General features: G+C 40.7%; 1 protein-coding gene across 4 annotated transcripts in view; it reads left to right on the forward strand.

Annotated features, from left to right (window-relative positions):
* Positions 1 to 26,456, forward strand: part of PALLD (palladin, cytoskeletal associated protein) — a 344,806-nt gene that overhangs the window by 180,072 nt on the left and 138,278 nt on the right. The window lies entirely within an intron of this gene.

The following is a 26,456-nucleotide window of genomic DNA, read 5'->3' on the forward strand; positions in this document are numbered from 1 at the left end:
GGAGCCATTACAATGTCAGAGAGAGGCAGAAATCAATTAACTCAAAAGGTTCTATCATAGCATAACAGACCTTGAATTACTGCCCTGACAGAGGTCAGTGGAAATGTCAGAGTCGTATAAAATGTATACATACTCTTTGAGGTCACATTTCCTTCAGAATGAATGTGCCAGGCTCTAGGAAAGCCCCTTAGATTTTCCCATGATGTCTGATGTTTTTGATTTAGGGCAGGAAAGATGACTTTAGGATAGGAGTTATTCTTTGGTTCTCTTGTACTGAACAGTCTACTCTCTTTTCTCTGTCATCAGCTCATTTGTTAGAAATGGTAGAATATGTAAAATGTAGAATATCTATGACTACTCTGCACTTAATTCTGAATGCCGCCAGGGCTCAGTTTCAGGCAGCAGAGCTACGAGGTTTGTACACGGCAGTGTGAAAGATGGAGATGAACATTTACTACCTGTACTCCAACTCCATTGAGACACTGAACATGCGGTCAAAACTGGCAGCCTTAAAGGAGATTTACACTCTTGTAGCTTCAACGCATAAAACTAATTGCCTCTGCTGACCTCTTTTATCTTTGCAGTTTAAATATGTATTTACAGTGCTTTTAATGAAACCACAGACCTGCTCTCCTGAGAAAGGAAGAGTGAATGTTGTTTAATGACTGGGACTTGTCTGTGCTCTTGATTAAGTGACCTGTATCCACCATAATGGCTGTCATCAATTAGATATAAATCACAGGAGAGCCACCGAGGAGCTGTGAACAGGCATCTCAGCCCTTCTTATCTCAGGAGTTTCAACAGCTCTTCAGCCTTCAGCTGCGCTCTGTGGTGATGTTAGTGGGCATGGGGGGTCATGTCTACAGAACACAGACAAAACAATATTGTGGTTATCAAAAGGATGTGTAGCTTTAGCACAAGTTTGAAGAATGACATCATGATTTGCTTATTAGTCAGATTTTCAATATAAAAATAAGATACAGGAAAAACAGACTTTCGTGTTTAAGATCCATAGAAAGGGGTCACTTACTTTTCCCTTTGTGAGGAAATTTGGGGAAAGGCAGTGCACCTAATTACAGAACCTGGTAGCTTAGAAATAACATTGACTTATTCCAGGTTTTCCCACTGTTTGCCTTTTTTAAATTCTTCAGGTGTTTAAGTACATCCTTAGCGCATCACTTAGCAATTTGCATATAGTGTACTTGTCCTTTACCAGGTGGAACATCACATGTGATGACACTTTAAAACACATATTAATTTTTAAGTTTTCTTATGAATTATACTTCATGGCCTTTTGTTTTAATTACAAAGTAAGTGCATCTTGATGTGACAATTGAAATGATACAGAAGTAATTAAAGAAAAAGTTAGCTCTCGCTGCTCCTCCTCTTCCAAGGCACCCTCTTGAGGGAACCAACTTTATTGCTCTAGTCTGAGGTCTTCCCCTCCTCTCTCTATTATTGTGGTCTTTCCTGAAAAGGTTTGCTCATTGTTTTAAAAGCTATATCCATTCATAGAGGAATGTTATTGAATGACATCTGCCAATAATTTAGCATGGCTTCTAAGTTATTGCTAATTAATGACTAATAGTAACTGCCAAGTAAAATTCTTTCACAAGACTTTTTATGTCTTTTTGTACATTGGGGGAAAATGAGATTTTGCCTCTTATGGTTGGCAGAGAAAAACTATGGATTGCTCTAATCTTCTCTCATCAGCCTATGATTTCATTCCCCTTCATAAAAGGAGAGGTTTATATCTTGGGATTTTATGGCATTTCATTCCTCTGAATCATTTGTAACTGAACAAATAGGAAACAGGAGGGGCTAATAATAGGAATTAAAATATTTACTATTGCATTAAGTTAACCTGAAAATGGTGGTTGATTTGTCAGATTCCTGAAAAAAAAAAAAAAGATCATTTCCAGAAAGAAAATCTCTTTCCATTTTTTTCTCTCAAATACCTCCAATACTGATCTTGGGAAGAAAAAAATCACAGACTAAAATGACAGGATAGAAATGTCACAAATTCTTCTCTGACAAGGTGCAGCCCTGATCTGTTACCCAACAGAAACCCTCGCCATCACCTTGTAGTCCTCAGGACTCCGGTTGGGTCGGTCACACCTGACCTGAGGGTGAGTTCTGCACTCAGTGCCTGGAGGCGTCTGTTTCAGTTTCTGCATCTCCACGTGTCTCTATCCAAGACACTGTCCCTCAAGTGTAAGTTCCACATGATTACCTGTGGGCCATTTGGTGTCAGCGCCATGCACATGGGACTTCTGGAATGCCTCACCCCTGGCTGTGGGACCAGAAGTGCGCTTAGACACTGCACAGGAAAAAAGTCATAAATAAGAGTTATTTATGTGACTGATGCTCATAATCTTCTATTACAACATAGAGAAAAGAAGCAACAGGTACTTGAATCAGATTTCTTATCAGAGAAACAGAGAAAGGAGCAAACATAAACCTAACTTAAGAACCATCTGTTATATTATTTTCCTTGTTTGAAACGAGTGCACCCTGTAATGCTGGCTGCCTCACTCTCTACAAATGATGCGTGAAGATTCAAGGGAAAAACATTTTTTTTAACTTAGGACTTAGTGCGTGAATAAGAAACAAAATCCCTGCCTTTCTTAATTCCTATAAACTCATTCATACTAAGGATTTTATGTGTCACCCCAGACCAGTTCCAGACCAACAAACTATAGCTACCTCTTCATAAAAAGAAACACTAATAAGCACAATAATAATTGCCTGTGTAGAATCAGAGAAATGTTCTTGCCCTACACATGCGGGAGTGAGAGACGATCTGTTTAAGAGACAGGAGAGAAGGAAATAGCAGCCTGTATCCTCTCTTTATCAGTACTTAGCTGTGCCAGACTTGCTATATTTGGAAGTTCTTTATGGTTTCCTCCACACTGCTAGACACAAACTTAAGCACAAGTTGTTCCCTTGCCTGGAATGTTCTGCTACTAATGGCTGCCTCATTCTCGCTTTCTACTCTCAACTTAATGTCACCCCCTTCCCTGACCACCCAATCTGAAGCAGCCACCCAGCCATTCCCCAAAGAATCAGCCTCTTTAATTACCGCAGAGCATGTAATTATTTCTCACAGTGTCTTATTTACCTGCTTGTCGGTCTGTGTATCGTTTTTATATAAGCTTTTTGAGAGTAGAGAACTCAACTGTTTTTTTTCACTGCCCTTTCACAAAAGCAATGCTCAAAAACATTTTTGAAAGGATGAAGCAAGAGCAGATCAAGAAGGAGGAAGAGAAAGAGCACCCACATTTAGAGCATCCCCATCTGTTCTGCTTAACTTTGGACCTTGATGTACCAGAGGGCTTCTATTTACAAACCCCACCAATCCCCGAGCTTTCCCATTTTACAGGATGTTTAAGACTGACGTCACTTATCTTAAAAATGAAATGAATATGAAAGAATTAAATAAGATTCCCATGGGATAGAACTACAGTAGAAAAGTTTGTCCAACCCACTTACTTAATTTGGGAACCCTTTCAACTCCTTCCTCATTTCTCCTGTGTTCTTGTTTGATTAACATCTTACTTTAAAACATTGTGGAGCGCATGAGACATTTGGAAGGTCAAGGAGGACATTCTCACTCTCTAGTCCATACTTGCAATGTCATTTGGCCACAGGACAATCAAACTACTTCACGGTGTGTGTACTTGACATGTTAACACCCTCATCACAGGCCAGACTCTGGATGAAGGGCTGAGAGCTTCTGTGCTCCTCCCTTCCTGCCCTGTTCATGGGGGACGGCTGCTCCGACTCCAGTGTGTGGCTTGGTCACTGTAACTTAGAAAGTTGAACATTTTTCCATCCTTTAACCTCTACTACTTAGGGTTCAAGAAATCACTAGATGACTGTTTGACATTAGAATGCAAATGGTTCCCTGGGTTCCAGTCTAGCATAAACCTTACCTGGTAGATTTAAACGTACAAACACAAAGGCAAAAGGTGATAAGCAAAACAATGTGGGGAAAAATAGGTAACAAAGGTCAAAGAGATATAATCACCAAGCAATTGTGAAGGGGTCCTTAAATGGACAGAAATGTATTTAAAAATCTAGCACACATTTCGTTCCCTCACTGTTAATTGAGCATCTGCCAAGTGTTGGAAAACACTGGGTGCTGAGGACACAAAGGTGAAAAAACAAAAGCGTTATCTTTGAATAATTTATAATCCAGTGATTTCTAAGATCATGTTGGCAAGAACAAACACACAAAATTCTACACACCTTTTTACATCACACAACTTTTGTAGAAGAATGACCCACTCCTAAATTAGATTCAGTGCAATCCAATTGCCTTGTCTTCCCAATTTAATGTTTGCAAGATAAGCCATTCTGCTTTTCCTTCAGAAAACTTGGGCACCAGCTCCCATTTCTCCCTAAGTGATTTTTGTTATCTGCTGACTCTAGTCAAATTACAAAGTGATTCAGTAGCATTGAAAGTGCTAACTATGGAACCAGAGGGGCCTTCAAAATAATGTTAGGGCAAAAAGTAGTATTTAAAACTTTGTCACTGTAAAATTACACACGTACGCACTCTCTCACCGAGCACTTTGGAGAATGATAACTGAGCGGTGTAGGCACAACTATGACCTTCATTCTGAAGCCGCTGGCCATGTGGCTCTGGGCTGTTCATAAATGTAATACGAGGATGACTTCACATTAACAGTGTTGGCATAGGGTCACTTTGAAAACAAACCCTCTCTGAAATGGGAAGTCCAACCAAGGAACTTCCTGAAGTTTGAAACTTTTAACTAAGACATAACATTTTGACCTATTCTTCCTCATGACTTTTTCACGTAAATATTGGCTCTGTCACAGTGTCACACTCTTAGATCTTAGGATAATAGTGCTTTGCTACGCTAGTCTCTTGGTGAATAGAACGTTCTAATTACATTTCCAGAAGAAACTCGAGTCCTTATTTTTATGGTTAGTGGTCTTATTTAGTGTGTAAAATATAGGGGAGATCGTTGCAGATACTGCGTGTGCGTTTGGAGTAGTATTCAACCATTCACAAGAAATACCACAGGTGTATCTCAAATATTGGTGCTTTCTATGACCGTGTCCACGATGATCCAATATTTCTTCCACATTTCTATCTCAGTTTGTCTAAATAAGTGTGAGAGCTCCTGTGGTGATTGTAAAGTAAGTTGAAAAAAGTAGCCTCTGCTGAGCAGGGACCTTTGAATTTTAAGGGAGGAGGGGCTCGGCTCAGTAATAAAATAGAGCTTCATTCGAGCAATATGCTTAGAGGTAATGCTATGAATATAGCATTGTCAAAACATTAGCAACTTAATATTTAGCAAAAATACTAGAAACAAAATAATATATGCAGCTTAATACTAATTTTATGAAAAAATTCAATAAAAGACTTTATCCAACCAAAACGAGTATTATACATTTAGAAGGAAATAGGCCAAACTGTTACCTGTGTTTCTCTGGGTGGTAGAATTTGAGCAGACTATATTTTCTTGTTAACCAACTTTTCAACAAGAATGTCTATAGCTTTTATAATTACAAAGTACAATCTTATTTTTAAAGAAATAAATACTTCTGGTTCTCTCCCTTTCATCCTTCCACCTCCATAGAACCTCAGCTCAATTTGCTCTTCACCGTGGATGCTCCCTGCTAAAAATAACAGTAACCAAGTTCAATTTAGCACAGTTGGAAGCAGAATGTTCTGGCACTGAATGCTCTCACCTTCTCTCTTGGAGCTTCTCTCTTATCCTGGAAGCCAATGACTTCAGGATTCCCTCTGGGTTTTTGGAACCCATGCTGGAAAGCCCTTCCCAGAAAAATGCCCTGTACTCCAAAATGACTTTGCTCCTCCACAAATACTCTCTTTTCACACCCTCAACCCCCACCAGCTAAAACTCTCATTCTTTCAATTGCATATCTCAGGTGTCAGGATAGAAGTGATATGAATAAAATATTTTTTTTTATTTTAAAGAAAGATAATCTAGATATGTACAAGACCAATATTTAATGTATATCTGTACAAGCCCTTCCACAGAAAGGATGAAAACTGTCCCATAGAAACAGTGGTGAAGGAGAAAAAAATGGTGAAGGAAAATTGAAGTTCTGCTTTAAATAAGAATATTAGCCCTGGCTGGTGTGTATCAGTGGATTGAGTGCTGGCCTGCGAATCGAAGGGTTGCCAATTTGATTGATGTTTCGCTCCCTCTCTTTCTCCTTCCTTTCCCTTCTCTCTAAAAGTAAATAAATGAAACCTTTAAAAAAATAAATAAATAACAATATTATCTATAAATTATGTGATGACAACATCTGCTTTAAGAGGAAGTCTAGTGTGGAAACGCTGAAATTAAGCAGAGTGAAAAAGACTAAAGAGAACTATGAGAAATTATAAATAAGACATACCAAGAAAAGAATCATGTATTTGCCAGCAACAGTGAGAACCCTTTTGAAATTAGAGAGCGAAGACTCATATTCGATTCCGTGATAGTGAGCGTGGTTCCATGACTTTATTTCAGCCACAGTCAGCACTCAGAAGAGAGAAACAAAGGACACAGATAGTGCTGGCAAGATGGGGATGCTGTAACGGTTTACTTTGTTGATCCATGAGAAGTATCACTGAAGTCAGCATCCAAGCAGTTTGCAGGATCAGAGAGGGAGCAGATTAAGCCAGACTAGGATTTAAGGGAAAAAAGATAGGACTCGAGAAAATGGAAGTTACACCAACAATGTAAGTGACTCAGAGGGAGTGTGCAATAGGAACCTATGAAGAGGGAACCATAGGTGATCGACCTGAGGGCTCTGAAAGCTCAAGATCTAAAGAAAGAGCTCCTTCCAAGTGATAAAGGAATTGAAGGTTATCTGTTTAAATGGACGATTTAAGTGGGAGTTAAGGGCACAGGGAGTAGAGGAAGTGGTCAAGGAACCATGAAGTCAAGATGGTAAAGGGAACATTAACATGAATGATGGTCAAACTTGATGGCAGGAAACCAAATGCTAGGTACTAAAGTCATTGAGAACAATGAGGAAATACCAAGGTTGTTGGTGACAAGCAGGGAAGAGAGAGTGATTATAGGTGGGGCACACAGACTTCAAAAAGAAGCAGATGTTGAGTGATGAAGGCAAAGGCGTTCTAGGAGTAGCTCTGATAAACAAAGAGCACGCAGAACCCTCCTCGATCAGAGAAGATCATGATGGGGTTAGCAACATAATCAAGGGAAGTCAGATTTCAGTTAAGGACAAAAGTACTTTCAGTGAAAGCATTTGAGCAAGTGGGAATATTGACCAGAAACAGTTCAGGAATCCCATGGACAATGAAAGGGACCTAGAAAAGGGACTCTAAAGGACAGCTGGTATAGGGAGAACAGGAAGAGAGCTGTAGGTTTGCACCTGAGCATTATGGGTCAGAGGACAAGAATGTTCATCCTTGGGATCACTTGCTATCATTTCATGAAGAACCACTGAGATTAGTCATAGCTGGAGGCTGACGGGACCATTTCCAGTGTCACCCATGCTCCTTTTTTAACCCCCTATTTATTTCCGTTATATTTTAGCATGATTTGTTTTGTAGTTACTAACCTCTTCTACTGAACTAAGACCTTCAGTTGGGTTTTTATTGAACAAGCCTATTTCTATATTTGTGTATTTTGAAACAATTCTTCTCAGCAAATGAGTATCTAAGTTGACTTATAAGTTGACTTCCACTTCATGTCTACAGCTTTTACTACTAGAGAATTTATTTCTCTCTACTGCAGGCTGAGATGCATTAGGTTGTCAGTTTTTTACCATTGATTTGCTTTTTCTTTGAATGTGTACGTTTTTCATTCAAACGAATACATCACCTAATGGTGAGAACATTTGTAACAGGGAAGTTTATTTTAGTTGGTTTCTATTACATGTGTAAAAGCAGACTGTTCATTTTCTCAACAAACCTAAGAATGACGGTTTCCTTACTTGACTAAAGTTATCATTACAAACCTTGTGGATAACTCTGGACTTGTTTTTTTGAAAATCTTTTCCATATGTGGCGAGGAAGGAGATAGTCTTTCATTTTGTCTTAAGAATATTATGTGTATGAAGTTAATTCAGTAAAATGTGTAGATTTTATGGAACTGTGCAGATTTTGATTTCCGTGGCTAGATAAATCACATACAAATTTGAGTACATGAATTTATTTCATTATTCAAAAGGCAATTATAAATTTGTTGCACTTAGAACCTCAAACTTTGCTATACCAGTTTCCTGTTTTCTGACCTCTGGTTCCTGCTAGGATAATACTGGCTCCTCTGTTTATCAAGAGTTTTGTGAAAATACGCATTGGTTGTTGATGATTTTTGATGATGTTCAAAGGAGAGGCCTCAGTAAATATTGGCATTTATTTCACTTCTATATCTACATTCTCTCTGTGTTTGCTAGACTTCACTACTCTACCCCATCTCTGCTCAGAAACCTTGAAAGTGCCTTTGCTCTGTGCCCTGCTCCCTGTCACAATGTTCTTTGGGTCTGTTGTGTGTGTGTGTGTGTGTGTGTGAAATTTAAATGTAATGATATATGTGTCCACAGTAGGCAGCATTTGAGGGACTCCAGCTGTGAGCCTCCTGAAATGAAGCTAGTAAAACCAGCGAATCAGTAAAATACTATCCAAATATTTTTACTTCACTTTCTGTGTCAGGAACCAAAAAGACTAGGTGCTTCTATCCAGTATCCTTTATCCTCAGAGGAGTTTATAAATAGGTCAAATATAGGTAATTATATGCCTCAGCTATAATTTCAAACTTGCTGCTTTTCTAGTAATTGCCATTAAATGTGAAGGTTGTGAAAGATTTCTGGAAAGACCACAAATATTTTCTCGTCCTCATTTCTTTCTTTGTTGAAATAGCTCATAAGCCATCTGGTTTCAAGGATGTATCATTATGTGCAATAATGTCTTCTGTAGCAAAAAAAAAAAAAAAAAAGCCATTAAAGTGGCCTAGGTGCAATGCAGGGCAAAGTAAAATGTCTCTTGTTCTCTGTAGTTTCTAAAATAGAGTTTGTTGCTTGGTCTTCCACGGAGGCTTAGCCAGAGGGGTGAATTTCTTGCTCCAGGTGATTGTTTTTATGTCTGGTGCCCTCCTTTCCTTCACAGCTTTTGCTTTATGAAGAGGACACCCTCTAAAGCAGATGGGAAGTGTTCACATTTATTTTTATTCTCTCACAAAGCAGTCTTACACACAGGAGAGGATGAAGCATTCTAGAATCCCAGCAAATTTCACTTTATGTCAGTTTTCATTATTCTACCTTTAAAAGCAGAATTATTTTGGTTCTGTCATCATTAAAACTCTCTGACACTAAACAGCTGCCTTACTGGAAAGAACTATATAAGAACGAACTTTTTATTTTTACCCAAATTGGCAGAGAGGAGTTTCTAAAAGCAATTAGACGACTCCTGAATGGCCTGTCGCTTGAAAAGTTGATTTACACAGGGGACCGTTAGTCTCATTTGCATATTGTTACTTTGCTTTCTAACAAGGGACCAAAAATTGCCTTTATAAAGTAAAGGTCTGTTTTATACTCTTGGTGCTAGAAGTAAGCAATCCAAATAAACTGGAATTCTTACTAAAATTGGAAGTGAAATGGTCTCAGGAAAATGCATACTTTAAAGTTTGTCTATGGTGTTGGTCCTTTTAGTCGGGGCAAAGGCGGGACACCCGCTGAAATTGATGCCGGAGTTGCACCTAGCGCTACACCATGGTTTTGCTGGGCTCTAACACTTCCTCCATTCGGCTGTCTTCTTCTGTATGAGTGTGTGGGAACAGATGCAATGCGTGGCAGGCCCCGGCCTGGATCCAGCTCAGGCCCCCAGCATGTAAATCTGGATTTGGGTAGAATGAGGAGGATGCTGGGGGTTCGTGCCAGCCAGGGGGGACCAAAGACGCCTGTCAATGTGGTACGTCCTTGGGAGGCCCTCCTGCAAGGCTAAGTCTATGTTAAGGGTCCGGGAAGGAGGTTGGCCTGTTAGATTGCCATTTCCTTAAAAGCTTGTCCTCTGAAAAGTGACCCAAAGTTTTACCAACTTTCTCCATGCCTGTAGATGGATAAACTAAAATTTTGAATTCATCTCTTTCCTCCAGATCCTTATTAGTTGGAATTGTAGACACTGAGTAGTCTAGAACAAATTAATCCCAGGTGATAGGAGAAAATAACAGAGTTTTCTTGCTAAGCGCATTCCACTTGCTTATGAGCAATCTGTCAGATATAAATCCCAGACCAATGGGTCATTTTCCCTTCTTGCGTCAAGTTTCCCCCCTGGTCTATTTTCACATGAAATCTTTAAGTATCAACAACTCTTATTCTAGGAAACAAACTTTTCATTTCTGGGTTCATGTTGAATTTAGCGTGTCCTTCCGTGGACTGTCGAAAGGTAAAACAGGACTATCATGAGCTTTACAGACGCTGAAACACCACTGTACACAGTCATAAGCCAACGGCTTCCACTCTGCGCCGGGCACTCCATGCCTGAGCAAGGCGAATAATCGGTTGGATGTTTATTCTAACAGAAGCAGTTATCGTCACCCTGCACTTAGAGTAAGTAGACATGATAGGCACTTTTTTCCTCCAGAAAGTGTTTCAGCTACTTCTTATATAACCTGGACATGTTACACCTTCGTGTGGCATTTTAAAATAAGGAATTACTTAAGTCACACAAAAATATATTGCAGAGACTGGACAAATGTAAGTGATCCAGTATTCATTATTGAAATATTTAGAAGAGGATGCTATGGCTCGCTGACTCTTATTGTTCCAGTCATGGATTTTTGTTACACTGAACTATGCATATCCTTGTCGGGTCGCATGGGGGCCGTCAGTGCAGCTAGTCAGCATCTTCATCGTTTTCTTATACACTTTTTCTCATGACATTTTCCTGCTGTGAAAGTAGTGCCCTGAAATGCAGAGGACCCCCCGCCAGTGACTCCTCACCCCCTGCTCCATCCTCAGCTAGCTGCTCTCTGGGCTGAATGCACAGCTGTTTCCCTGGGACTTCCCTTCCCCATCATCCTCAAGCACTTTGCACTGCTTTCCTCTCCTGGAGCCCCTGATTTCTAGATGCCATGTATTTGCTTTTTAGTTTTATTCCCTCGTTTGCCAGAAGCATGCCCTCCAGTAGCTTTCAAACAAAGAGCGCAGGACAGATTGTCTCTAGACCCTACATGTCTGAAAAATGTCTTTATTCTATCCTTACACCGAATTGACTGTTTGGCTGCATTTGGAATTGGATTTGTCCTAAGAATTTTGAAGGAACCGCCTCAGATTCTTCTAGTTTCTAATGTTATTGCGGAGAAGTCCAATACCTATCTGCTTTCTTGTCCTTTGCATGTGACCTACTTTTCTTTTTGTTCTGAAAATATGTAGAATACTTCCTTTAAGCCCAGTGTTCTGAAATTTTATGATATGTAATAATTTCAGACATTGTACAGGATAGATATTTAATAGGCTCTTTCAATCTAAAAACTCATGGGTATACATTCTGGAAAGTGTCTCACATTATTTGTTAATTTTCTCTCCATCTTCCCTAGTCTCTCTGAAATTTGAGTTGTTATAATATCAGAACTCCTACCTGATGCTCCGATTTTCTTGTGCCTGTTTTTGGTGTGCTTTCTTCACCTTTGTCTTCCAGATATTCTGCTGTCTTATTACTTCTGCTATCCTATTTGTTTCAAGGCTTCTTCCTCACTCCCTAAAATTTTTATGGCATTCTATTCTGTTTTATGAGTACAATAAAATAGCCTTTATCTCTTTACAGATTTTAATCATTGCAGGGGGTTTTTTGAGGGAAGGTTTGTTATTACTGTTTTAATTTAGTTTCTTTCCTTCCTTTCCCTGCATTTTCTCTATTCTTTCAAGTTCCTTTTTTTTCTCTTTATTTATTTGGGCTGAATTTCATGTTTGAAGCTTTTCTTTAAAGTCTCATGACCTCTGGCACAGACAAGTTGAGTGAAAACTCTGTGATTGATTAGGATTTGTCAGCTGGTAGGTGTCGCCCTACGATTAAGCCAGAACCCCCGAGTGCTAGCATCTGCAGGTCTTTTTTTAAGGTTAATCAGTTTTTCCATAAGGAGAGATATTCAGTCTCCTCTCTCGGGTGAGGGTAGGCAGGACAGATGCACGTTTGGCAGACAGCATTTGGGAGCTGAGCAGAGGAAAGGGCTGACTGTCATCATTTAGTGGATATATTCATTTAATTCCTTATTCCCATCCTCAGCCTCTTCTCTTGCACCTTCACTGTGTTATACTTGGTGTGTCTCGGTCTAAAATGCTGCTGGCTGTACGGCTCCATGATACAATCTTCCTGTCTCCTTGAGGTGGAGGAGGAATGGCTGACTAGCTACCAAAGCGTGGGGAGTGGAGCTGGCTGACCTCCTACAAACTTTCAACCAGTCCTCTTACATGCAGCCTTATCGCCCTCCTCCAAATTCATAAGAATCTAGAGGTCAAGGTTTCAGTTGCTCAAATTAGCTTCCTGCTTGCTAACCTCACTTTCTGTAGGCACTTGGCTTTCCACTTTCCTCTCCTGCTCATTGACAACTCATCCATTCACTTTTTATTCAAAGGAATATATAGTTTTTCACTCCTTTACTCTTGGTTTCTTTTAGGATTTAAGGAAGGAACAAAAATAAACACATCTTTTCAATCCACCACTTTTAAGTAAATGCCAATTTGTGACTTTGGAACTTGTTTTTTAAAGGAAGATTCTTTCCAGCCTAAGAGAGCAATATAGGACAGAGAGAAAATCTCTACCACCCCCAAGCTAGCGAACTTGGATAAACTTCTCAGTGCCCCTAATTCTCAGCTTCTTCTTCAGTAAAAAGGAATTAAGACAGTACCCACTTCACAGGTTTGTGGTCACAGAAATAATGCACTAGGACAAAGCATTCCTCAGGACAAATGCTCATCTGATAATGCCCATTGTTGTTTTGTTATTAATAAGAGAATGGCAACAATGCACCCTTAGATGCTTGACCACCTGTATAGAAAGGTTCTGAAATGAACAACCTGCAAAACTTGCAAAGTACTTCCCTTGTTATTTTTTTTCTTTCTCCACCTTAAAAAGATGGTAAAGAAAAAAATACGTATTTAAAGAAACTCACTGACCAATGGAGGGAAGCTTTTGGTTTCATTCAAATCACTCTATTGTTTCTGGAAATTACAGATATGAGCTCTAGTGAGTTGAGTATCAGAAGTGGGAGTGTGCTGATAGCAGGGTAAGATGATAAGGCCACAAAATGTTGATAGAGAACTTGTTCTTCTGTGCAAGCTCCTATGTGTAGTCACACACGAAACTGTTATGAGACCCGTGGAAGGAGTATTTTGTGAGACATGGTACACGTTGATGGCTAAAGGCTGAAAATTCATACTTGTCTCATTTTCTGCTCTGAAAAGAAGCACTTTGTTTTAATAAGCAACTGAGATGTCATCCAGGAGATGTTTTTAAACTCTCCAGGGCCTGTATACATCTCTCCCTGTGACAAAGAAAGGTGCAAAGTGAAACATACCTAGAACTTCCATTCAAGTTTCTGGCATTGGAGGATTCCCTGCTCTGCAAAATTATATGTACAAAGAGTTTCCAAAGAATTTCTGACACTTCTGGTCAATTCTTTTGAAGCTCCCACTTTCTCATTTCCTGTCCTACTATCATGTAATTGATTGACTTAGAGGCAGTGCTAAGTTGTAAATAACCTGGAAAACAAATCTGGAGATAATCTAGAGAAGGCTTAAACCATTATATGCAGAAGAAAGGTAATGTGTATTGTTTGGGATAAGCCTAGGACAACCTGAACTGACAAGAAGTCTGGCCGCCTTTTCTTGGAGAAAATCAGTCACTCCTCCACTCTTGTTTGCTCCTTGGCCAGTAAACATCATTGGATGTTCAGAACAATGCAGGACCTCTTGGAAATGTTATTTAAGGCAGGAACATTAAGGCCAGGGCAAACTCAGAAAAACATCACCCCTGAACAATGTCTTATACTCCTACACAACCAGCCTACCCACCGAGTTCAAAATATGGGTCAAAACAGTTATGCACTCCTCTCATCCACAGACAAACTACCCATTCCATGAAGGCTGTCAGGAGGCCCTCCCCTCCCCTCCCTTGCTGTCCTTGCTCCCCTGCCCTCCTCCTCTCTGGGGGCCTGTCCCTCTCTCCATCAGTTCATTTAATTCATTTAGTACTTTCCCCTGACAGCATTACCATCCCCTCTCCCCCGACCCCCAGCTGCCAGTGAGAAGGAAGGAGGGTATTTAGAAGAGATCTTCACTTTCACAGGAGAACAGCTGTAAGGAAGGAGACCTCACTCTTGTTCATATTAACCACCTATTATAGTAAAGTTAAAATGCATTTTATGTTAAAAAGGCTGTCTCTTTTATTCATCCATTCCTTTCATTTATATTATATTGTGACCAGAATTGGGGTGTCAGAGATTGGAGGTGGGGACCAAAAAGCCATTCATACTTTAAAACTCCTTTTCTGTAATTTAAAACATTTTTCTATCTCTTCCTTCCTTTCATTTCAATTGGGTACTTGTTTTGGGTTCTTCTAGTAGACTCCTTCATTGTATATACAATCAACAATCATTTGGTGAAAATCATGTGAAGGGTGTGCCTGTTTTTGTTTGTTTCATTTTGGTTGTGGTTTTCGGATGGGAGCAGTAGGTTTTAGCCTTGGGGCTCTGTCTCTGGTGTTGCTGGAAGTGTCTCTTCTGGGAAAGTGGGCATTAAGTGCATTCTTTTTGATTCTGACTTTCTCTTTCCCTGTTCCTCTACCTCCCGTGTTCACAAATTACTTTTATTACCACTAGGTGAAAAGTAAAGTGACTCCTACTAATGGCTGGACATTTTCCTAACATCCCATGGGTTAACCCAAACTTTACTAAAGGGAGAGAGTAGGCAAAGACCCAGAAACTCTCTAATGATATGGTATCAGTGGAGAGAGCACTGCTAGGAAAAGTCTGCTTATAATCACATTTTAATTTGACTCCACTCGTTGCCTCGGTTTTTCTTTCATTTTCCTTTCTCAAAAATGGCATTATATTGTGAGTATAAAATATTTGCCTTAATAAATATACCCCCTAATTTTTCTGTATATACACATACATATTCAGGCAAAACACACCTACACACATGTACACACACACGGTGTTTGTGTGTCGGCAGCCCAGGCCTGTGTCAGGAGCTCAGGGGTGTCTGGGTGCACTGGGAGTGTCCTGGCCTTTCCTTCGTGGTTATAAGGTTGCAGCCACTCACATACCGAGTCCTCACATCCGTTTCCAGAATGGGAAGGATGGAGCAGAGGCAATGTTTTGTGAAGCTCTGTTTATCTTATTCTGAAGAAAATCCTTTCCAGCAGACTTTCCCTTAAGTGTCATTACCACAACTGTGTCTTGGGTCCATTTGGAGTTCCAAGAAAGGATGGGAAAGTGAGTATCTGGCAAAGGGGAGTGGGATTACATGACTGGCTGAAACCAGTCATAACATTCTTGGGGCTTGCAAAGGGCTCAGAATTTAAAGGCTCTCCATCCATTATCTTGGGGGGGGGGGAAACACATCAGAATTCAACTTGGGTGGAACAGGATGGCTGTTAGGAAGCTAACAGTGGAATATCATCTGCCACAGCATGTTTAAAAACATTCACAAAGGTTGGCCCTCAAGTTCATTCTTTCAATTACTGGTGACCTCAGTGTCAAAAATGTGCTGGCAGTTGGCAAGAAGACACAGGGAGAGAAAAGCAGACCATTAGAAGAAGTAGCAGTGGGGGGAGGTGGATGGTCACTAACAGGAAGTGTGAAATGTTCAAAGACAGAAAAGAAGGAGCTTAATCTGATTGTGTAGAACGGAGTGAAGAGGACTTGTCTGTGAGTATTCTTCTGAAACCTCATTTTTTCAAAAGGCAGCTTTAGGTACCTTTTAGAGCACAACCAGAAGACGCAAAGTGATGGCCATGTTTGTAATATTGGCTGGGTGAGATTTTATGCATGAAAAATGGAAGCACCCAGACTTCATCTGGCTCGTGAAATGATTGGGGCTAAAACATTGGGTGTGCTTATCAATAGTCCTCAAAATAGTGGAATGGAAGCTAATTAACAAGATGCTCAACCTTTTAATGTAACCCAAAAATTGTGGGTATAAAACATATTCAGGGTCTTCCTTTTTAAAAATTTGTAAACAAGTAATAATACTTTTGAGTGCCAGACAGAGAAGATATCTGTGGAGTGCGAAGCTGAAGAAAACACACTAACAAGATTAAGGCAAATCGGAAGAAAATTGTTGGCTGTGTGAGTAGCGAGGAGTCTGCCGTAGATACTGTCCCCGTACAGCGTGTTCACTTTACTTAATGGGTCATACAAATGGCAGCTGCCAGTTTCTCTCTGAAGACAGTTTTCTTCCTTAACAACCTGCCCTACAGTAAAGCGAAAGCACACTACTTTGTTTTCCCTGAACTCTTCTCTACACTTTCTTAGTGAGATCCCAGTTATGCCCACTAATGTGGGGCAGTTCTGTCAATCCCAGATATCCCTAGCTTTACAAAGAACCTATTTGGCAGAACTCTTTGTTCCCTGTGTCTCGGGCAACCTCTTAGTCATGAAAAAGACCAAGACCCTGCTAGAGAAAGGAGGGATAATTCAACGCGTACTCCTAAGCCTTCAAAAAAGTGGAGCTTATTGGGAGGCAAGTAGTCCCGCTTCAAAGACCAAGGACAGCCTGATTTTCTGGATGCCGTGGCAGTGGTTTCAGCTGAGCATAACATGCATCGCAAGCCAACTGGAGACAGCAGCAGCTGTGTGGCTCATCTGTTGCCCAATGCATTTCCTGGACTATGAAGTCGACTTGGAGGGGTAGCGTCAGTGAATTCCAAGCACGGAAAGAATCTGACCGCTCTTTTTCATGTTTAAACCACATCACCTTTGTCCTGTTCCTCAATTTGCAAGGCCTTTCACTTTGCATTTTTCACTGATTCATGGCCAGAAACTGATTTGAAAAAGGAGAACTTAAAACTTGTTATTAGTCGGGGTTTGGAATCAATTATGCTTCCAGCGTCATTTTCTATAACTAAGATCTCATTTTCGAAAGACACACCCTGAGAAGAATGACAGGACCATGGGGTGGGCGGGGCAGGAGGGGGTACTTCAGGAATGCAAGACGCTGGAGGGAGCCTCTGTGGGAGACAAGAGTACATACACGAAACTTGTGTGTGGCGAGTATCATGAACAGTCCACATGTCCGGGCATTTGAATTGTGTTTCTGCACTGAGTTCTCCCTGCCTTTCCATCCCTGTCACCCCCACTCTGTTGCAGGCCTGCACGTCTCACTTCCAAGTAGTCCCACAACATCTGAACTGATCCTTCTGCCTCCAGTTTCTCCTCGCATTAATCCTTCTTAACCCCACATGTTCACCCCTACTCTGACTAATAGCAAATCAATTCCTTTAGTTTTCATCAGTTTACTTTCATATGTGCATATATAATACTTAAAATATTACAAGTTGCAAATGACAACCTTAGTAATTGTAATAGTTATTGAGCAGAGTTTAAATTGTAAAGCTTTCTTAGAAAACTAGTAGAAGTCTTTCCAGCACAAAGTCCAGGCAGGGAAAATTGCTCATTTTGGTGATAATTAACATAGAAGCTTCAGGTCTTCCCACCACACCCGTTAAAGGCATCCCCCGAAGCAAGCCGCTGCCCAAGAGGAGTGCCTCCACCTACTGTGTGGGTTGCTCATTCTGATCTGCTTTACTGCTTCTGTAGTTAGAATTCTTCCCTGGTCTCTTGACTTCAGACTTGTGGCATGCATTTATGTCATCTCTTCCCTGACTTAGCAGAGATCATTGTTTCAGTTTAAAACAACTCTTGATTTGTAGATTGCATGGGGATGCTTAGATAAACAACAGACAGCATAATAATTCATTGCTTCCTCTTAATTTCCATGCCCGTACGAACTCGAAACAAACGGTGCAGGACATTTCCAAAAGATGGTTGAATTTGTTGTATAAAAAGTACTTGTAAATTTTGTAATGCTCCTGGGGACAAATTTCAGTATCATCAGATGGCCTCAAAACCTAGGAAACATTCTAAAAGATGTTTTAAAATAATTATAAGAGAAGAAAAACTAGTGACAAGACTCTCTATAGCCTCTATTTGGTCACTGTTACAGTTCTACATTTTCCCTTTGTGAATGCACTTTAAAAAAAAATAACAAACCTGTTTAATCAGTCTAATCTTATAATTTTAACTTTTAGATAGCATTTAAAAATACACTCAAAGTCTAATTGTGGATGTCTGTATTTGAGTTTATGACTTTTATCTCCAAAAATTTCATCACACTATGATTTTTTTTTTCTGAGCTGGAATTGACAGATATTAAGTTCCTCAGACAACCTAACAGGTGCTTTTGGCATGATTGAGCATGAGGCTACCAGAAAGAACCATTAAAAGCTAGAGTCAGAGTTGGTGGTAGGGAAAGTTCCTTTGAAAGATGGAAAATGTTCGTTTAATAGAGTTCAAGAGTTTAAGCCAAAAGAGCTGGTCATGTTGTGTAGGGGGGAGAACCCTCTGCAAGACTCCCCCAACTGTACTTCTCTTTGAATAGCTCTTCAACTGCCAGTTGCATGAAATTGATATAAATCCTCCCATTCCAGCGACTCATGAACTTCAGTACAGGGAATGATAGCAACTGCAAATGAGTTTAAGGAAACAGGCTGAATGTCATTAAAATCTTTTTAAAACGTCCTATGACATCTGTTTTCCATTTTGCTATTCTGTTTAATTAACTTCAGTCTTGCAGAATTGCAAAAATCTTATTTGCTTAAAATAGTATCTTGAAGGAAGTGACCTTTATTTAATAGAGAAGAATGTTAAGTGTAACATGTGCTTGATTAACTTCATCCCAAGTTTAAAATTTTTCCATTGGCTTCAAGACCTCTCCCTCTGCACAGCTCATTTCTGTACAACCGAATCGAACGTGGGGTGGTGGAGAGCTCTGACCCAGTTGGGGCCCTCTCATCTTTCTAAGATACCAAAAGTGCAGGAAATGTTAAAGAGAATAGTGACAGCTCACAAAACTATTCTTATTTGTCTTCATCTCTATTGTTTGAGGTTGCTGGCTTCTGAGCTAGTGCGAAAGTCACGTTCTGAGAAAGCTTTCTTCCTTATATTTGTGGGAACGTGTGTGTGATCTTTTCGATAAGAATAATTGTCTTGAGAGAGAAAAAGAAAAAAAGAGCAATTTAGCCCATAAAACCTGGAATGTGAGTGCCTCTTTGCTGAGGTTCAGTGATCTTGGGAAGCTTATATTGGGCAAATCTTGGAGGACAGACAGGAACGTTTTGGAGTGGGGGAAGAGTGGAGAAACCCAGACTGAATCAACGGCTGACTTCATTTTTCTGCTGGGCAGAGCACACGAAAGCCCAGTGCCCCAACAGGACCCAAAGGCAGCAAATGGCCGCATTTCAACCTGCCCTGACCACTAGGGAAAGCCTCCTGAGTTTCTGGCTTTCCAAAGTGGACATACGCTGACAGCTGCCTTTGCTCTTATTACCCAGCAGGCTAATGTGCTCGGCTATTTTGTATGGTTTCTGAGAAAGCAACGTGGGTGGTGCTAGACCTGATTTTTCTATTCAGAGGAATTCATTGGTTTTAGTTTACTACTATTTACATGAGGTCATGGCCTCTCTGCTTCAGCATGGCAATTGTTGCCGGTTCCTCCATTCTTCTTGAGTTCTCTACATGGTTCTTCTTGAACACATCTGTCTTCTTTACCAGGCCTAGGCTGGTGTCACTCTCCCAGCTCCTGCTTTTGCTTAGTACCCAAAGGAGGTGACCTTAGTTGTCTGACCTCTGGCTCAGTGTTACAGCCAGATTTGTCCTAGAGAAGGAAAAGATATATTTGAAAGAAGTCACTTGGTGGACTCCCACCCTTCCCACCTGCTCTTGTCCATTTGCCTGAGTAGCTCTTCATGTGAACACCACGGTCTGCCTTCCAGGAGACACAGACTAGATGTGGTTGCCCTCTGTGTTCCCCCTGGCACTGAGGACTTCCCATGATAAGGCGCATGTCATTACTCTGGAGGAGCTGTCTCCCCACAAGATTAAAGGTTCTCTGACACCAGGCTTGTGTCTGCCTTGTTAATCACCTTGGCCCAGTCCCTAACCCCAGTGTCTGACACGTAATAACCACTCAGTAAATATTTGTGGGTTTAATAGATAGATTCTATTCATTTTCACACTGAGTGGCATTCATCCATTTGAATACTTGATTACATTACTAGGCTATCCTGTTCTGGAGGAATACCATATCTATGGAGGTATCAATTATTTTTTTAATCGCTAGCAACAAACACAATTCTAAGACAGATATTTAATTTAGTTCAAATGCATTTGAAGTTTCTAAAAATGGGGACACTATAGATTTCGGGTAAAGACTTTAACGATGATGTGTCTTATCCCATCATTAGGAAGTCCTGTGGAAAGGCACTCCTCTGCTGCAAATTCCACTCAGCGTACAATGACAGATCCCCGGGTTTTACTCAGTTCCTAGTAGGTGAGTGGTACCATGATTTTAGGTCTGCAAGTAGCTTAAAGATAAACGTAGGACTTTGATTGGAGCTGGTCACTCCAATCTCCATTGTAGATCGAGTTTGAATGAGGTTGCTGACTAGACCTTTTAACTTGCTGTTCTTGTTTATTTTCTGCCTGTTTTGTTTGTTCAGGTCTGGCATGGAGCCTAAAAATAAAAGCATGCTGGCAGTTTGACTTTCACTGTGATTCAGTTTTGCAATCTTTTCAAAACACCCTTCAGGAGACCTCCATTTATCTGTGGACATCTCGTGGATCTTCCAAAATAAACACAACATAAATAGGGGGAATTTGGAAATTTCCAAATTGTAACATATGGGAACTTGCTTCCTTTGTCTGAGAAGTCTTTGCTCCAGATAGAGGGGAATCCCAGAGGAAAAAATAAGTCTGGAAGCTCCATGGGGTTCTCTGCCTCTGCTCTCCCTGGCCAAGGGGGTTTGGGGGAGGGGAGAGGAACCAGATGTCAGAAGCTAGGGAAAGCCTGTCCCCTGTGACAGCTTTCAACTCAGAGGACCACACTCTGAGGCAGTCACCTTTGGAATAGGGACCAGTGGGTTGGAAGTGTCCCTGTTAGTCAGTCCGCTTTTCTCTGTACCGTGGTCAGTCTACAGAGTCCCTGCGCAACAGCCCACCACAATCTGAAGGTCACAGACAGGTGACTCTGATTTCTCCAAGGTGTACAACAGAACGAAACAGAGCCAAGGTAAGGCCTTGGGAAAAACAGAAGTACAATCTCATGGTCTTCCAACCGTGGACCAAAGGATTCATAAAATTGTAAAGCCAAGGGGAACCTCAGAGGTCACTGTTCCAACCCCTTCATCATCTAGGAAACAACCATAGAGTGTAAGTGACATAACAGGTGTGGCTGTCAGGAAAGAGGACAGTGGAAGCTCTGGGACCGGGCATCCCCGTGAATCCTGACTCTACCTCATTATTCTGACAGTGACCTTGAGTAAGTCATTGGCCCTCTTTAAGCTTCAATCTTATCTATAAAACAATATAGTAAAGCACTTATGGGACTGTCGAGATGATTACATTACAGAAAGTTCATGGAAAGCACTTAGCATAATGTCTGTTGCTCTAAGAGACTAAATTGATAGCAACTATTTATCATTCTGATCACCATCACATCCAGGGCTCAGGACCCAAGTTTCCCGGTTCAACATTTCTTTTGAATCGTCTCCATATGTCATTAATACTGCATCTGGCACCCCATTCTGTACTAGTTAAAGTGCAAACGGTGAAATCATTAGTTTAGAGATTAGAGACACTGGGCAAATGATGATGCATTCTTTAAAAGATAATAAAATAGTTAAGAGAATCAGGACAATATAATAACCTAAATTTTATTTTAGATTATGTTTCCATATTTATATTTATATTTTAATAATGTCCTTTTAGAAACACAATTTCTGGTGTATGAAGAAGCACATATTTAAAAGTTTTCTCCTGCTTACTACTATCATTCCTTTCTCATCCTGATACTGTCACAGTGGAACTTTCATAATTGCGTACATTCTACTTACAAAATTCCACGTGATTGTTTTGGTAGTAAAAGCATTATCCATGCCAGAACTGTTATACTGCTTTGCATGGGATGCGAGCAATCCCAAGGAACTGGTTACCTTTGGAGAAATGCTAAGTTCTGTGTGCATGAGAGAAGAGGAAGATTGAATGAAACTTTCCAAATTAATTTTTTTTGCTGCTGTATGTGCTCAGAAATGTTGAGACTGATCCCTCAGATTCAGTCATTAAGCTTCACCCCATTATAAGTACACTAAGATTAGGAAATCGTGGATCCAAAATAAAATCAAATTTGTGTCCCTACCTCATTCTGGCCCATGAAAACTCCCATTTTCTTCCCTTCTCTTTCCACTTCCACCAGCTTGGATCAAGTCTCATACCATGTCCTTTTTTCCTATCTTCCCCCTTTAAGCATAAAGTATGCATATGCCCTTCTAGTATAGCGATTCTGTCCCCAGGGCAGAAAAATATTATGAATCTATGGATGTTGAAAGTTATTATTTTTAATGGTTTAGTGATTAACTCCCAGAATTAATAAACTAGAGTTCCAGATAATGGAGTATTACTCAGTCCTAAAAAGAAATGAGCTATCAAATCATGAAATGACATGGGAAAAACTTAAACGTGCATTGCTCTGTGAAAGAAGCCAGTCTGAAAAGGCTGCATACGGTATGATTCCAACCATATGGCATTCTGGAAAAGGCAAAACTACGAGGACAGTGAAAAATCAGTGGGTGCCAGGGGTTACAGGGGAAGGAGAGCTGAATAAGCAGAGCCCAGGAGGTCTTAGGGGCAGAGAAGCTACTCTGTATGATGCTGTATGGTGGATGCATGTCCTTACACATTTGACCAAACCCGTACAATGCACTAATATAAAGTGTGGACTCCCGGTGATGATAATGTGTTAACGCAGGCTCGTCATTTGTGGAAAATGTAGCGCTCTGGTAATAATGGGCGGGCTCTGCATGGATGGAGGTCAGGGAGATCGCAGCGCCTTCTCCTCAGTTTTGCTGTGAACCTAAAACTGCTCTAAAAAATAGTCTGTTGAAAATTAAGAAAGAAATATGATGGTATATAAAACAAAAATATTTTTAAAATATGAAAACATTTTTCATATTTTTATGAAAATAGGTCAAAAATAGGAAAATATTAAGGATTTTTAAGATCCTACCCAGATGAAGAAAAACAATCCCAAGAGGTTGAGACAATAGTTGAGCAGACGAGAAGCCATTAATGAAAATGATGTAGCAGCAGCATCTAAGAAAATGCATTTGGCATTTTTCGGAGTGACAAATCTGCATGATCAAATAACCTATTCTGGTTGGAGATGTCTCCAGAGAAAACAGTTTACACCTGGAAGGCAGCCGTAAAGTACCTGGGCTAAGGTAGAGTTTATATGATAAAGAGACACTTTGGAGATAAGATCAGCAGTGAAACAGATTTTGGATCCAAGTTGGAGTCCATTTACTACAAATTGCCTCGGTGTGCAGCTAAAGGCACACAATAGGTGCTTAATACCAGAGAGCTGTAATTACTATGTATTTATCTCTTGCACCCTGAGATCTCTCATAATTGACTGTATGGCAGTGTCGGTGTTCCGCTCTAACCAGCCAGACAAATGGGCGGGTAAGTTGTTACCACAGAGACATGCGGGAGCAGACGTGTCAGGACACTCCCCTGAGGTTGAAGCTTTGGGTAAGGATGTTTCACCTTCAGTCTGAGGGTCAATTTCCATTCCTGTGTAAAAGCATGTCTCACTGTCGGCAAGGGCCTAGGCAGTGAGAGGGGACAATAAAGGATTTGCAGCTGAGCTCCAACTCTAGGTATTATACTTCAGAGTAAAAATGTAAATGTAATGACCACATTTTCAAGTCAAAAATTCAGACAGGTCATGGCAGTGAGACGGCATATTCGAAACGACAGCCGTCCGAGGAAATCCAGGCTCTGTGGTCACCTTGCACAGCGAAGGCAGGGAAACGTAATTGCCGTGGGACAAGGAGCAGCAAGGCTGCATCCTGTCTGTTCCTAGTTTTGCGGAGGCCAAGCAGCCTTCCCAAGCTGAAGTTTACCTTCTCTCTTAGAGGCTTTTTAGAGAATAGTAACATCTTGTGGTTGAACTACTGTAAATATCGTGAAAGGAATCCCAATATCTTACAAGACTGTAACTGTTAGGATGGCAATATTTTTGCCACTCATATTTTGTCCTTGTTTTACTAGTATTCCAGTATCTTGAGTACAAAAATGTTGAGAGAAGTCCAATATCTTTTCTTATCAGCTCCCATTTCATATTCCCACTGTGTTCCATTTTCTGAATTTATTTGTAATTATTTCTTCAGAAAAGAGAAATATCGATGCTGGATGAAGGGACAGGAGAAAATGTTTGCACAATGCTAATACAAAGGCTGCAGTGTTTTAGAAAACATACTTGAAAAGTACGGATTGTAATCCTTTGTTTAGAGACCTGAATTGACACAGAAAAGTTTAGAAAATAAATTAATATAGATTGATGGTTTTCAAAGGGGGGTTTCCCCAAACCAGCAACATCAGCATCAGCCAGGACCTTGTGGGAAATGCAGACTCTCAGGCTCACCCCACAGCTACCGAATCAGAAACTCTGGGGTGGGAACCAGCAGTCTGTAGTTTAACAAACTTGCCAAGGGATACTAGCCACTGATCCGGATAAATCATTCAGGCAAGTGCAGTTGGTTTAGAAGATATTTCTGAATAATATGGAGTGAAGGCATCAACATTTTCACACGCACACACAAAAGCTTTCTTGATTTCAGCACTGTATTAGTTTTCTACAGCTATGTAAGAAATTGCCCCAAATGCAGTGGCTTAAAGCAGCACATATTCATTACCTCGTGGTTTCTGTAAGGCGGGTGTCCAAGCACAGGTCAGCTGGGTTGTCTGCTCAGGGGCCACAGGGCTGCAGCCAAGGTGACTGCCGGGCTCCATTCTCATCTGCAGGCCCAAGGGGGAAGCATTTGTTTCTCAACTTTTCCAGGTTGTTGCCAGAGTTCATTTTTCCTTCAGCAGCAGGCCCGAGGGCCCCAGTTTCTTATTCATCATGGGGTGGAGGCTGCCTTCAGCACTTAGAGGCTGCCTAAAATTTCTGCCATGTGGCTCTCAGCCAGAACAGTTCCCAGCGTGGTAGTTCACATCTTCAAGCCTCTCAAAGCCGGCAAGGGAGCTTCTCTGCAGTCTGCTGAGACGGAGGCCTATACGAGGTAACGTAACCATGGCAGTGGCACCCTGTTATCTTTACCATAAACCGTGATCGAGTGAGTGACTTTCTGTGGAGCAAGAGACTTTCTATTGCTTTTTCCACATTCCGCTGGTCACACACAGGCACAGGTTCCACCTGCACTCAAGGCAAGGGGCGTACAACTTGCCGTCCCTCAGGTTGTGTTTGCCATGTGTAGAAATTACCATTTTTTAAGAAAATTTACCACAACTTATTTAGTGTAGTTTTTAATGTAAAATGAAGCACATTTGGAAAAGCATCTTTTTTCAAGGAAAAGTAATCATCTAGTAACTCACTATATAATCTTGCAAGTTGAGGTCGAAGATTGGCTTAGTTTCCAACAAGGAGGAAAATTCAGTGACGTGAAAACATTATCCTGCTTTGCTGGCTCTGACGTACTCTCTCCCCTGGCCTCCTAGACCCACCCCCTAGTCGTTCTCCAGCGCCCCACTCAGATCTCTGTTCTGCACAAAGCCTTCGATGGTACTTCCAACTGGAATTCTTTTTGCCTGGTAATCCCCACAGCGTTACTGTACCTTGCAGTTCTTTGGGCAGGTGATTTATCTCTTACGTATCAGCCTGCATCATTCATGTCTAAATCACTAAAGCTTCAGTCAGTAACTGGTTGTAAGAGAAATGCAACAGATGTGACGGTAGTGAAATCATGTTTTATATCTTTGGAGCCATTGAAGCAGCATAATATATGCATAATAATAAGGTTTGTTGAATTATAAAAGCAATTAATTAATATTAGCTGTTTGGGCTTACTGAAATCTATTCAGGATAAGTGATCACATTAGTAGGTAGTATCATTAGTAGCAGCTTTGCAATGAGATACCCATGGGCTCCATTTCTGGCTTCTCTAGTTTATAACAGTGTGTGGCTTTGAGCACGATACTTATTGTCTCTAAACCTCGCTTTTCTTAGTTTAGTCATTGCTTAACAAATATCAAGACATGATTAATATCAAGTTGGAAGCATTAAAATTTCTTGACAATACCAGCACAGTTCACACAAAGGCAAAGACTCGAGAGTTTTAGCTCATCTCTGGAAGGAGAGCATGAACATGAACCATGTTCATCTGAAGA

This window comes from Desmodus rotundus, chromosome 9 (genome assembly GCF_022682495.2).
Source record: "Desmodus rotundus isolate HL8 chromosome 9, HLdesRot8A.1, whole genome shotgun sequence".
Taxonomy (NCBI): Eukaryota; Metazoa; Chordata; class Mammalia; order Chiroptera; family Phyllostomidae; genus Desmodus; species Desmodus rotundus.